This window comes from Corvus moneduloides, chromosome 1, assembly GCF_009650955.1.
Source record: "Corvus moneduloides isolate bCorMon1 chromosome 1, bCorMon1.pri, whole genome shotgun sequence".
Taxonomy (NCBI): Eukaryota; Metazoa; Chordata; class Aves; order Passeriformes; family Corvidae; genus Corvus; species Corvus moneduloides.
The window spans coordinates 93,926,189-93,940,777 of NC_045476.1; the positions used below are offsets into that span (position 1 = coordinate 93,926,189).

Here is a 14,589-nt window from a genome sequence, read left to right on the forward strand (position 1 = left end):
TTAATCTCTGGAAAACACAAACATAGTTTAATACTTCAGCATATATCAAATGCAACACTGAAAATATAATGTTGTTTACAGTTCAATTCCCATTCCACACAGATATAAAAATATAAAAGTTATACATGCACACATGAATATAACACATACTAATATAGAAAACTGAGTTACATTAGAGCGTGGCTGAAACACTGAGGTCTAGATTCTTCTTCTGAAATTGTGTGTGTCTTGGGTCATTTTGGGGGAAAAGACTCACTGAGAGAAAACAATTTAAACATGGAAGCTGAACTAAATGCAGTGTTTTAAATCCACTGAGTTGCCAGTAGTAGTTCTTTAAATGCAGTATAAGTAGCACTGATCCAAAGTAAGATAATTTTCCACGTGGTCCAAATATACTGCAGTATAATGCTGTACCTTCAGAATAGTGTAAGCTAGAGTTCATGAGCTGGCTAGAAACGATTTAAGGTACAAGAGGGGACAACTGCTAGCCTTGTGTCAAGGTTCAAAGACTCTGTTCCCTTTTGAAGGCAAGAAACCTGAAAATCAGTTGAGAGAAGAGTGATAGGCTGGGGAAAAAAAGGTGAAGCAATATAATCCTACAAATTACAAAGCTTCTTCTTTTAACTGTCATATGGACTCTGTATTTACTTAGATCAGGCTATAAAATTTCATTTTATAAGTAATGATCCAGCCTAATGAAAGCATAAAAATGCATGGCAAAACTGAAAAAAAAAAAAAAAAAAAAAAAACCAAACAAACCAAGCCAAGATTACTAAGAAATAAGTGCAAATCACTTTTGACAATAATACTCAATTTGAAAATAATCCTGTCTCAAGGACAGCAGGTAGATCTCAGTGTGCATATCGAGCATAGGGAGCAGGTTTTTAGGAGCAAAGGGCAGGCTGGGGGGGGTCGGCAGAGGTAAAGGTCAGGACATGCCCTCTGCCACACACAGCCTTTTCCAAGCTGTGGCAATAATAAAAAGGGAGGAGAGGTTCTCAGAGTGAGTCAGAGGTGTTTTGAATGTTTTTAGGTTTGAGGTTTTTTTGTTCCCCCCAACACCCTACACAGTAATTAAATATTTATGTTAATTGGCAAGAAATTAAGTTAAATTCCCCAGATTGAATCTGTTTTGTCCATAGCAATACTTGCCAAGTGATTTCCCTGCCTTTATTGCAACCCATGAGTTTTCTCACTCTTGATCTTCCTGTTCTCTCCTCCATCCTGCCTTCATGCTTGCCTGCCAGCCAGTGCCATTCCCACACAGGATGTTATTACAAATATCAGTCCTCAGAGAGAACAAGCACCACGATGCCACCCTCTACAATAAATAACTTCAGTAACAGGGAAAATGGGCTCCACAAAGCATATTCCCTCACTATCTTTCAAAAACTTCAACCTGAATCTTCTTTTAGTTACATTTATTACTGTTACCAGTATTGCTTATTTTACCTTATGCCAAGGCCACTTCCCTCTGCAACTATGAAGACTATAACAGGTTTCAGGCTTTTTGAAATGTGATCTTTAATGATGAGGAAGCTGGAAAAAGAAAAAAACAGCAACCCTGATTTCACATATCTGTTGGGGAGGATGAAAGTTTGGTAAGAAAGTTTCACAGATATGTAGGCTTGGCAGAAAGATCTCTGAATGTAGAAACTGAGGATGAGGTAGAAATGGAAGCAAGTTTTGATATAGAGTAAAAGATGTTTTGCTGAAACACTGATCGCTGAGTAACTGAAAAGGCAAAGGTTGGAGATGAGTTGGAAGGAGATTTTTATGAATAGGACAAAGGTATGTGACTACAAACAAAGACATGTTTTTCACCAAGTAAATAAGTCTCAAGAAGAGCATAAGTAAATAGAAAACATGTCTTTACCAAAAAGAGAGATATGGCAGGCAAACAAGAAGTGTCGATGTAGGAAGAAAAAAAGAGGTCTGAGAATTTTCCATTGTAAGCTTAAATTGTAACTTACTTACTCTTGTGATTGGATAATAATGACTATAATATGGTGATGGTAGTAGCTATGACAGGCTATAGGCAAATGTAAAGGTATTGTGTATGGTGCTTATTGGCTGTTATGTATTAAGATGCTCTGCAAAGAAAAGTATATAATGCTTTGTAACTTGAACAGAAAGTGGCTTCAGGTATGCCTACAGCTGGAGCTGGCAGCTGTAGGGCTGGGTCTGCATACCCACTCCCTGAAATGCTGTAACTTCGCCTATGCAATAAAAAGCTTTCAAGAGAGCCGCCTGAAGTCCAGATATTCTTCATGAAACTTTCTCCTATACATATCTACTATATGTGATAACACATGGGATAAAATAAAAACACATTCATTTCTAATCCTCTCTTAAAATGTAAATTTGTAAGTATTTAAGAATAAAATTAATTTTGAATGTAAACATTTACATTATATTAAAAAGGACATATTTTAGGTATTTGAAAATCTATTTCTATATCGCTTATTACCTTCCATGTGTAAGGCATACCTACATATTTGTTTACTAATGCATAGAGTACTCATGACATTATCTGCATTTTAATAAAATAAGAACTTGTATTTGGGAACTTTTGTCAGGGACACTTCCCTGTCTGGCCACCCAGGAGTCACTCTGGCTGTCACATCCATACCACCTGAGCTGGGACTGAGGTCCCATTTCAGCTGCACACCTTACACTCACAGCCAGACTAGGTTTCCTCACTGGCTCAGCCCCAGATTTCCCATAGCAGAGTCTCAGTCAACTCAATCCTTCAAATAATTCAATCATTGTGGAATAACAAAATAACAGCCTGAGCTGGCTTTTAAAAAACTCTGGGCTTTTTTACCCTCACAGTCGAAGTGCGGAAATGTCTGGGACCATCAGCTGGTGCCGTGTCTCCGAGTGTCCAGTCCCCTGGCTGACTACAGGTCCCCGTGCCCTTTATCCAAAGGGCAGTTCATGGCCTCTTGCCTGGTGCTCACACCACCCAGAGCTCAGTCTGCAGCTCACACTACACCTGCATGCTGAGCTACCTGCACTGAATACAGTCCTTAACACTTTTACATCAAGCAACAGAGACCAGCGTGGAAAGTTTAAAGAAAGCTGAGGCTGTGCCTGCTCCAGAACCAGAAGCACTATAGCTATTTCAGCACAGCTTACACCTCAGCAGGAAACTTACACTGGAGCAGAGATCCAGGCAGATGCACTGATGTAAGAACCATAACACTACCCTGCACTGCTGCATGGACTTGTGAGCTCCCGTGGTTACTTGCTGAGTTATTTCTACATAGTCACTCTCTGTTTTGCAGCATAAGCAGATCTGAGAACGCCCCTGGTGAGCAACAGGCCGGTGGAGCACCCCAACCTTTTCATCAGTACAAAGTGTAACCTTTCTGCTATCAACAGGAGATGGAAGTATTCACAGGTGCTGTACTCAGCAAAATGTAGAGCTGAACTACATAGTAAATCATCTTGAACAGAAGAATTGTCTTGTATGTTTTGGAGAGCAGTAAAGAAACCTAAAAGTCACACAACCCTATTTCTATCCAGCAGTGAATCAAATGTCTCACCTAAGCACATTTGAGTGCTGCACTGTAAGAAAATAGCTTAGACTTCATACAGGTCAAATCCAGTGTGATTAATTTACCTGCTTTTTCTTTTTCATATGGTAAACAGAGTGACATATATAGATAATATATGCCACCACAAACTGGATTATCGCCAGAAAACATTAAACAAGAATATATTTTGTGTTTTGCTTTAATAAAAATTCCCCTAGTGTCTTTCTGGAGATATCACATTTTATACAAAACAAACAGCTATGATTAAGGAACAAATGATTTCTGCTTAATTTAGTTTTAAGGCTCATCAGTTTTTTTTCTCATTAGATGAGCTTTTTTCAGCTGAAATTTGCAAGAATAATCAACAGGCACTGTAAAAAAAGTGGTGTTTTTCTTTCTGTGGGATTATTGCTATTTATAATTTTGCATATAAGAGAAAAGTATGACTTTAACATCAGAAAAATTAGGGAAGCTCCATCTTCCTTATTTTTTAGAAAACTGTCTTGTCTCTGCACAGACTATGTATGGTAATATGAAATGTAGGCAAAAGTGATGAACCATGCCTGAATCCCAAAGTAAAACCTGTAAGTTTATCTTGCGTGATTTGAACTGAGAAAGGGCTTTGAGCTTAGCACTGGAACCCAGACATTAAGCAGAACTTCCCAGTATTTCAGTTCCACTTAGACTAAAGTCTTGACTTGGGCCTTGAGTTGAATAGACATCAGCTCCAGGCAGCGTCTATGATATCTTCCCAATAGTGAAGAGACTTGATTTTAACTTTTTTTTTATTTGGATTCTACCCTTCCTCTTTCCCCATCCTTTCCCATTATCACAGTATCTTGCTCTAAGTTTTCTGCACCAAAGAGTAGATTGAAATCAAATCACACTACTAGAAATATTGGATCAGTTACTGTCAATGCCTAACTACTCCAACAGGTTAATTTATTTGCAGTGACTTCTAGACTAAGAAACAAACCATTGATGCCATGAAGATTTTTGCCTTTTCTTTTATACCCCTGTTATACCTTTTTACAGCTTCTGTATTCCTAGTGCTTTTTGCCTACATTCTTGGACTTGTTTGTTAAGCTAAGAGACTAAACATTTTAGAAGCTTCGTAGCTAGGGATCAGTGTGCCCCAGACCCCAAGGTCCTCTCCAGAACACATTCTGTAAACCAAGATAGAACCATCCAGGGGAAGGTTCCTTGGGGAGGGGGGGCTCACTTGAACCTCTCATTGGGGAATCTTTGATAGATATGCTAATTAGTAAAGCCTATAATGTTATACCCAATGTTGAGGGGGACACACACGGGAGGAGAGACACAGAGACACAGGGAAAGACTCGGTGGGGTACATCTCGATGCATATGACCTGGACGTGTACACCTAAGGATCCTTAAGAATAAATACCAAGGTAAAATCCCTTTTCCCCTTCTAACCGTGTATGCCTCTTGATTTTAAGACCAAGAAAAGGCATCACCATGCTAATATGAAAAAGCTGCTCTTATGATGGAAAGCAATTTTTTTTCCTGATCATATCTGGATATTTCTGGAGATCAACGTTTGAAACAGAATCATGTGATATTGACTGATAAGTAACTCAGTGACCTTCAGTTACATAAAACACTTTAAATTTTAGGTATTTAGAGTGGAAGAAAACATAACACTGTAATGTTCATTTCTTATTCAGTAATGAATATAGTTGGAATCCATACTTTAGCACAGTTTAAAGCTCTGGTTAAGCAATTTTTATTTATCTATCAGTGAATATTCTAGAAACAGGATTCAAATGGTAACTATGATGCTATAAACTCTCCTGATCAATAGGAACAAAGTAAATGAAAGGATTAAATCTTGAAAGTATTACACCAACCAGTGGCAAGGAGCAAGCTACATTAGCCAGGCACAAAACAACCATACTTAAGTTATGTATTTTGGTTGCTATCCAATAAAATAATGAACCACCAGAAAGGCACATTGGGAAAAAATGCTTCTATAAAAAGTAAACTAGCATCTAGAAAACAGGACTCATAAAAACAAGAACAAAAACACCCAACCCCAAAACAACAAAAAACCCCCTCAAACAAACAAAAACCCCCTACAAATAAATCTCCAAAACAGCCACCCTATTTTTTCCTATTTATCAATCTCACTTACTCATTACAATTCATAATAAATTACTAGAAAAATCCTTCTAAGTCTTTTTCATAGAGACTTCTAAATGCTTCAGAACAAAATCTAGCTGAATTCTTACCTCTTTTGTGATATTTCTGCTCATTTTCTTTGCATTGTCTGATCAGGAACATCAGGTCCTTATGAGAATAATTTCCAAGTAGAGGACTTCCAGTATGTCGCTGAAACACATATAGAAAACTCCTTTAGAGAATTATCTGTTATTGGAGATAGAAGAAAACCGTAGCTCAAACTAAATTCAAAGTGATCGCCTGCTTTAAAGTCTCCCTGTAGCAATCTACAACACTCTGCTAGTTCTCTATTCTTTGAGGAGGAAGAGTCTAATCATCAGCTCCATAAATCAGCATAGTGGCAATGGAGACAATGGGACTCTGCTGATTTATACTGAGGCAGAGTCAGGCCCAAAGCTTCTATGATGTTCTGTTTTGAATCAATAGACAGAAAAATGTAAAGGAGCAGAAAGACACTTTACAATGTAATTTAGCATAAAGAACAAGACAACATTTTGAGGAGTGTTGTGTTTACTGTGTTAGTTTTCTTAATATTGGAAACAGTATATAAGTTTGATACTTACCTGGGAAAAAGGAATTTAAAATAACAGGCTCCCATCTAGCACGTAATTCACAAACGTCTTAGTCATAGTACATAAGATGAAGACATTTGAGTTACTTAAATCACATGCTGGTGTTACAGGACTCAGCTGAATTTCCATCCCAGCTATAGCCCCTTATCATCTGTTGTCATCACTCACCCATCATCAAAACTGTGGTCAGAACTGACACTGTAATCTGCAGCAAGAGAGGTGAAAGTCTGAGATGGAGCTTTCTGTAGTATAAAGGTCTATCTATTCACCTTTAAAAATGTCAAAGCTGGCATAGTCTTAATATTTAGCTTTGCTTCAGAGTCCCTGTAGCATCAGAAAGGGTTTAAACAATTCTGAAAAAGAATGATTATTGACATCCATTCTTTGCATTTTGTCTCTTTAAAGTATCTGAACTGAAATGCATATTCCTGCATTTTCTACAGTCTGTTACCATCCAGATTATCTTGTTCTAGGCAAGATGCTCAGAAGACTCACATTTTGGACTTAGACTTCTGTTTCAGATTTTGTCACCTGAATTCCTCACATGAAGAAATATAGGCTATCTTCTTGAGAATTCATTTTAAGGAACTATATTCTCCATTATGATCTTATTGCATGTTAGTTAATCAAAAACACATTAAATTTGCTAATGTTAGTAGTACTATGTTAGGGAAAGAAGCTGAGAGAAAAACTAGACCCTGTGGATAGCTCTACTTTTTTTATCTGGGTATTAGCACATACAGTCCAGTGTTAAAAAAGAGCCAATGTTATGTCATCCCTCAACACAGACTGGAAAGCATTTAGAGTGATATATAGTGCTAATTAGGGAAAGAAGGTTACAAACAGCAGGATATATTTTCTAGATAACTTCCCAAATGTGTTAAATTGTGGCCTTTTTACTGCACATAAAAACCCCAAAAAACCAAACCAAACCAAACCAAACAAAACCCAAACCAAACCCCCCCACACCAAAAAAACCCAAAAAAAACCCAAAAAAAACCCAAAAAACAAACCAGTATTTCTTTTTCTGATTGAACAGTTGTTGAGCCCATTTACATCAGAATAAATGCAGATAAATTCACTCGTGTCAGAACACTTTAAAACTAGAATCTGGTTCATTTTCCATTCTTTCACAACTCAGGATGGGAACAGCTTGTTCAGAGCTCTTGCTTGCTCTGAACTCTCACTTTGTCATCTTCTCTACATTTAGAAGATTCTTGCCTTTTTCTCTTTTTTTTTTCACACTGGTTCTCCCTGCTTGGAATAGTTCCTTGTTTCTGTACAAGTCTCTTTCACTTTCTGATATTCCTTTACTTTCTGGTTTTCTACCACCAGCTTCATGTATTATTTTTGCTAGTAACATTTTTCATTAGCTGCTCTCTGGTGAACTCTTATTCTTGAGGCAGAATCTTCAGACTCTACTGAAGCTGCTTTGTTGTTAACGGTCTCTTTTAAAGAAACACAGTTCAGGGACTTAATGTCCTTAGAATTTTTTACTAGATTTTGGCTGTTGCTATTTTGAAAGACTATTTATGGTCTTTTCCTGCCATCTTTTTCTGTCTCAGCTCTGTTTCAAAGTAACAGAATGGCTGAGGCTTTAGGACATTTTTTATCACAATTTTCTTTCCCATGTAAAGCCAAGATGTTAGTCATCAGTACATTTTTGAACAATATTTGTGGCGGTGCAGGTTGCTCCGGCCACCCTGATCACTGAGGAGAGCAGAGACAGTAAACAGTTGTGGTCAGAATCCCAACTTTAAGCACCCCACTTCTAAGTGATGGTGAGAACCCATAATCCCCTCGTTCTGTCATTTGCATGTTTTCTCCCAATTGGTTAATATTCTCCCCTCCCAATTTTATGTGTGAGGCCATGTTTATGCATTTCCCTTCATTGATATGTATAAGTTCTAGAAAGTTCTTTTTTCCTCAACATCCCATTTGTTCCTTCCTTAAGTCCCTCCTATGCAGTGTCCCTATTGGTTCTTCATTGTCAACCCCACTTACTTACCCCCATATCATTGGTTAAGATCCCTTTCCCTGCCTGTTCCGTGTCCTGTATAAAATCCCTGGACCCGCCAAAAAATCTGGCTCTTCGTCCCTGTCCCTTTACGGAATAAGTGTATGTGGAACCCGAATGGAGAGTTTACTTCTTCGTCTCTGCTGGTGTGTGCCTTTTCAATCTGCTTAGAGGGAAGCCTCTTAGGGTGAGGTGATCGACTCTGACTGCCAGCTTGCTTCTGTGTGCGTTTAACTGCCGTGGGTGGTCGGGACCGTGGCTAGACCTCCAGGCGCCTTTTGGCTAGCACACAGCTCCCCGACAAATACTTTCCTGATAGTTTGATTTAATTTTATCTATTTCTTTAATTTCCCCTATTAACTTGTAGATAACAGAATGATACATATGTATTCATCTTGAGGGAAGCACCTGCATTATATAACTACAGTTTTTAGTAAAGTGTACCTATAACACTGCCGTGCAGCATATCACTGCAGTGTAGTGTAGCATAGTTTACACTCCTCTGCCTCCTTTTGATGTGTGTTTATCTATGCAAACATTCTCAAACACAAGAACAGAGCTAGTACTGCAGTGGAACTGCTTATTTCACACTGTTTAAAATGAGAACTTTTTCCTGGTTTTAGTACTAGATGGACTTATATATCTAAAATACTACCACAGTTTTTGGGGTTTTTTTCCTATACATGTATCTCTTAATTATGCTAAATTAATCGCTTGAATAGTTATTATTTTAAATGATTAAATAGTAAAAACCTTATCCTTTAGTAAGCCTCAAGTTCTCCTTCATGTCTCCCCCACAACTAGACAAAGTATCAGGGGTACATTCTGCAATTTTCCTGTGATTAATTGAAATACTCAATTACTCAAGTTTGGCTGCCTATTTTGTGTGAATTAATTACTTGGTATGTTTTCTTCTCTCCTTTTATGTTATTAAATGCAGTGACAGAGCTGACTGTGCGTCAAGAGAAAGAGCATTACCACACCTGAGGTAGTCATATAGTTAGAGTGAAAAATATAATTAGATGGTGTCAGCGAGAAACATTAGGTAGGCCAAAATATCTTTCTTTTGTCTCTGTATAATTTCTTCACATTAAATAACAGCAACTGATGATTATAGGGGTAATTTTATCAAAATTGACACTTTCTCAAAATTACAATTCTAATTCCTTGGTAAGGAGTGCAATCACATGTCCTCATTTCCAAGAAATACCTACCTTTCATAGCAATGAGAACAGTTTTGGGTTTCAGTTTGTTTGAAAATCTATGTTCACAGTACCAATACTTCTTTCTTAGCGGCCTAAGAAGGAAGAATTTCTCTCTGTAGGTTCTGCATTGGTGTCATGGTTTAGGAATGGTGCTCCCCAATTTAGTGCTCCCACTGAAAAACTAGAAACCATGCTCTAGTTGTTCTCTCCTCCCTCCCCCTACCCATCCGTCTGCAGTGGGATGGAGAGGAGAACTGAAGGCACATAAGGTAAAGATTATGGATTGACATAAGAACAATTTACTGGAAACAGCAATGAGATAAGAAATGAAGAGTGACAGTAACAGCAACAATACTAATAAAAGAGTGTACAAGAAAGATGAATGACATCCAAAAAAAGATCACCACACAGGAACCCACAATATGCAACCCATGGCCACACTACCCCAGAAGAGATTCCCTTACCCTGCCCCTGGCATTGCTGTGAGGTGGTATAGAATAACCTCCCATGTGCCCCTCCTGGCTACTGCAAAATTTAACCCTGTACTGGCCAGAACCAGGACTATTAGCTTAGTAAAAAATACGTATTACTGAATGTTTTTTGGCTGTTCTGGGGTCAGAGTAAATCAAGCCTCACTGGTAGGACAAAAGAACTTATTTCCTTCTTTTTGAATTTTTTGGGATCTGAACATGGCATGTTTATGATCCTTGTTTGGTACATTGAATGCACTTCAGATTTTCGGATAATAACTTCTAAAGAGAAGGTGTTTTGAGATAAGGAGAATTATAGTGAAAATGTGGTTACCTGATAATGTTTTCTCCTTTCTCTCTGTCCTGTACCTCACATCCAAGAAAAAATCCTTGGAAAAGAAAGAACAAAACGATATTCAGATATTATTTTAGTCTAAATAGCTCGCATTACTTAAAATTATGGATGTTATTTATTTGAAAAATACATATTTCATTAATATTCATATTAATTTTGCACACAACTAAAAACATTTTCACCCCAAATAATATACTCTCTATTGCTTTTCTAAGGGATCCATGTCCAGGAAAGTATCTTGTACTCTCCTGCCAGATTTGATTTCTTTTTGAGTCTGGTATTTGGTCTATGGATTTTGGCATAATCTCATTTCAACTGCTCTCCAGAGCACTTATGATATTCATGTTGCTGAAGTTATTCCAGAAGGCCATGATCAAATCTGAATGCAGCTTTCTATAAATCACTCACTTCTATGCCACAGAATGTGGATGAGATATAAAGGTTTTAAATGCACATTGTGGAATAGATCATATCCCTTTTAAGGTAGGATTCTATCTATAATCTTTATGAGAAAAATTTGCATTGAATAAGTATGAACTCTTTCTCCCTTTGACTAATGCAGAATGCTTCAGCTTATGTATAATTCACATCTTATGGTTTGTTTCACTCTTTTTATGTTTTAGTCTTCAATGGAAAATTCAATAAAAACTTAATTAAAAAGAATAGATTTAGTATCATAAAGCTGAAAAAAAAGTGCAATTTCAGAGACACTCATATTTTATAAACTTGTATTTGTGTGATTTATAATTAAGGCAAGTAGTAGAAATATTAAAACTTTTTTTTTTTCTAATGAAAGATTAAGTTACATGGAGAAAAATTACTTCATTAGCTCAAAAAGTGACAATGGTGAACATGAGGAGAAATAATATAAGATAATAGAAGAATTTTTGAAAAAGTAAAAATGAAGCTATCTGGGAAAGTGGAAGAAAAGAATTATTAGTTAAAAAGAGCAATTGCATAAATTATTCCAATACTGTTCCTATAAAAGCCATCAGAGTAGTATCAGTAATATGCACATTTTATGAAGCAGGTGCTACTGAAATGATATTATAAATTGAACAGAAAGAGTCAAATCATTTGCCAAGTGATTAAAGTGTTGCAATTTATTATACTTTTAATGTAATATTTTTGTGGGATATGAATAAGTTTTACAACATGTAATATAGCAATTTCACTCCTTGCGATCAATACCAACTTAGCTGTAATAGCCTGTTCTAAGATTTATTATCATATTTTGCATCTCATACATAGATAAAGGTAGTTATGAGAAGAATAATGGAATTGACTTGTTTTAAAAAATTTTAAGAGGTTCTAGTGAGGAAGAAATGCTGGTACAAGATGCTTTACATTTCTACATAAGGCCTACCTTTAGTGTTTCCTCTCTCATTCCACTCTAGCTAAATGCAAAATTAAAAATTTATTAATGTATTAATTTATACTCTGGGGTCTGATTTGTAACATTTTGGGCCCCTAGTACCATAAATATATATAGCTAAATAAATATAGAGAGGGATGTAGATGTAGATAAGAAAAGAGGGAAGGAAGGAAGGAAGGAAGGAAGGAAGGAAGGAAGGAAGGAAGGAAGGAAGGAAGGAAGGAAGGAAGGAAGGAAGGAAGGAAGGAAAAGAGAGAAAGGGACAGAGAGAGAAAGAGGAGAAAGAGAATAAATGAAGAAAAGAAAGAAGGGAAGGGAAGGGAAGGGAAGGGAAGGGAAGGGAAGGGAAGGGAAGGGAAGGGAAGGGAAGGGAAGGGAAGGGAAGGGAAGGGAAGGGAAGGGAGAAAGAGCCCTGCTACCTTAACTTTCATTCTAGATCCAAATTTGTTCTGGTACTCCATATTTTGATTCTGTCTTATCTCTTCTATTCACCTTAAACAGTGTCATTGAAAACAGTATCAGTATCATTTGAAGATGTTGAATATCTCACACAATCAAGCTAAAATGTATGATTGGATTGCCACCTTCACTTCCCTGTGATTAGTATTATACTCTACAGAGAGATTTGTTGATTGATATCAGCCAATTTAATCAGAAATTGAGGATGTCATCTCAAAATAAACAGTTCTAGAAAAGTAACTTTCAGAAAGAAGGCTGGTAGAGGAAGATCATACTGAAATGCTTTATTTGGCTTTTTTTGTAATATCAAGTTTTAAAATCCAGATGTGTTTTTATTAAAGAGTTCAGCTGCCACACATGTCAGACTGAAGTTCGGCATTATCTGTGCACTCTTTCTGGTTTACAGAAAAAATAGTCTGAGCAATGATGTTGATTCTAATTTCATGACAGTTCTTTCAGTAAAGGTCAAAAAGGAACTTTTCAATATGATCAACAGAATGATGCTTTACACCTATTTTTAAATTATATCAGTTTTCCAACTCTAATGAAAACATTTTATCTATGAAAATGTAAAAGCCACAGAATACATTTTCATTGTCAAATCTCTTCAGGTGGACTGCCTGTTCTCCAAGTCAACTAGTAAAACTGCCACTAGGGTTGTTTTTTTTTTTTTTTACTTAGTTAAGAGCAAATATTTTGCAAAAATTGAGGTGTCAGAGAGTCCCAACTTCTAATAAGAGGCTAAGGTGCCATTTTGAACATATGTATGTTATCCCCTGCTACTCGAAAATGTACTCAGAAGTAAATTTGCCTTGAGACTGTGAAAGGCATTAACAGCACTGTCACACACGCCTGATTTAGGAGGCTAGTCTCCGCTCCCAGTGTAGACAGCGCAGACAGATAAGTCCTTCAGGCATCATTTGGAGTGCAAACCTAAGAAAGTATTCACTGCATTCAAACTTGCTATCTGTATTAGCCAACTAATTGCTTAGACTCCCTCTGAAGGTATTGAAAAGGAGTAAGCACATGGACAGCATACATGAAGCAGCCCCACATTAAGTTGCTGCTCACAATCTCTCTGCTTGTTTGGCATATTATGAAGAATGACCTACTACAATTCAGGCATAAGCTTCTGCAGAATTATCTTTCCTCATTTTGTTAACTTCTTAGTTAATTTAATTTGCTAGTTTTAATTCATTTGTTGTTTTTTTTTTTTCTGAGCAACCTGGACCTAGATATATTTCACCTGTGCATCACAATGTTGCTGTACTATCCTTTTTTTACTGGAAAGATATCTATTTCAGAAAAGTCATTTTTGTTTTTGAAAATAAATTGTGCTGTCATATTCTACTGAGCTTAAGTACACAACTGAACAACTGAACATCCCTCAATATGAACTTTGGAACTGAACATATAAAGTTAGATTTTAGAAATAGGGGATTGAGTAGTGAATAGTACCATGCTCTTTCAGCATGCTGCCTTCCTGTGTGTGATATTTTAAGAATATTAAGACTTTCTTCCTCAATAAAAGATAAAAAATACTAATTAGCTAAAGAATACCAGACCTGTAAATAGATTTCTTTTTTTAAGAAAGCATCACTATTTTGGCAAATGGAACTCAAAAAATGCACTAGGCATAATATAGAGAAAATAACACTTAGCTGTTATTCATCAAAACAGAATTCAAAGTGCTTTGTGGGAAAGGGAAGTCTCAAGTGTCATTATGCATACAGAGTGCAGAAATTGAGGTTTACAGACATAAGATGACAGCTTCCAAGAAAAAGTAAATGTAAATGATGCTGCAAATGCTATCTCAAATCCCTATACAATGAACTAATGTCTACCTCTTTCCTTGATTTATATTGCCTTCTTGGTAACAAACATATGCATAAAGCATGCATATAAACCTTAGACTATGTTCCCCCTTTGCCCGTGCTTGTCTTCCCTCACTTTATTAGTGTAGCTTACAGGATAAATCACCAGAACAGCTCGAGACCTCCAAGAGGTTTTTTAGAACCCAACTCAAAGTCACAGCACCTGAAAAGAGAAAAAGCAAGGAAGAGAGAAAGAGGAGAAGGGAGACAGAGAGAGAAATAAATTTAAAAAAAAAAGTCCAAAGATCCTGATTTTGTTGAAGTTTTCTTCCATTTCCAATTTCCACACCTTAAATCAACCTCTAGTTAAATATAACCTGATGTTCCTGTTTATCTCTATGGATATATTTAATGAAATCCTTAAATATCGTACCTATTTAGGGACTCTAAGTGCCTCAGTCCCTGAGAAAATAATTTGAAAATCCATTAAGGAAAATGGACTTTTAAACATCATGTCAGGACAAAAACAACAATATTCTGCCGAGTCTGGATTTCTATACTCTCCAGTAAAAAGCACAG

General features: G+C 36.7%; 1 long non-coding RNA gene across 1 annotated transcript; it reads right to left on the minus strand.

The window, feature by feature from the left end:
* Window positions 1–1,003: 1,003 nt before the first annotated feature.
* Window positions 1,004–10,396, minus strand: LOC116448946. Its single transcript, XR_004242175.1, has 3 exons — window positions 10,342–10,396; window positions 5,794–5,893; window positions 1,004–1,539 (listed from the first exon to the last, which is right to left on the minus strand). It is a non-coding gene; the product is annotated as an uncharacterized LOC116448946 (long non-coding RNA).
* Between the last annotated feature and the right edge of the window lie 4,193 nt (window positions 10,397–14,589).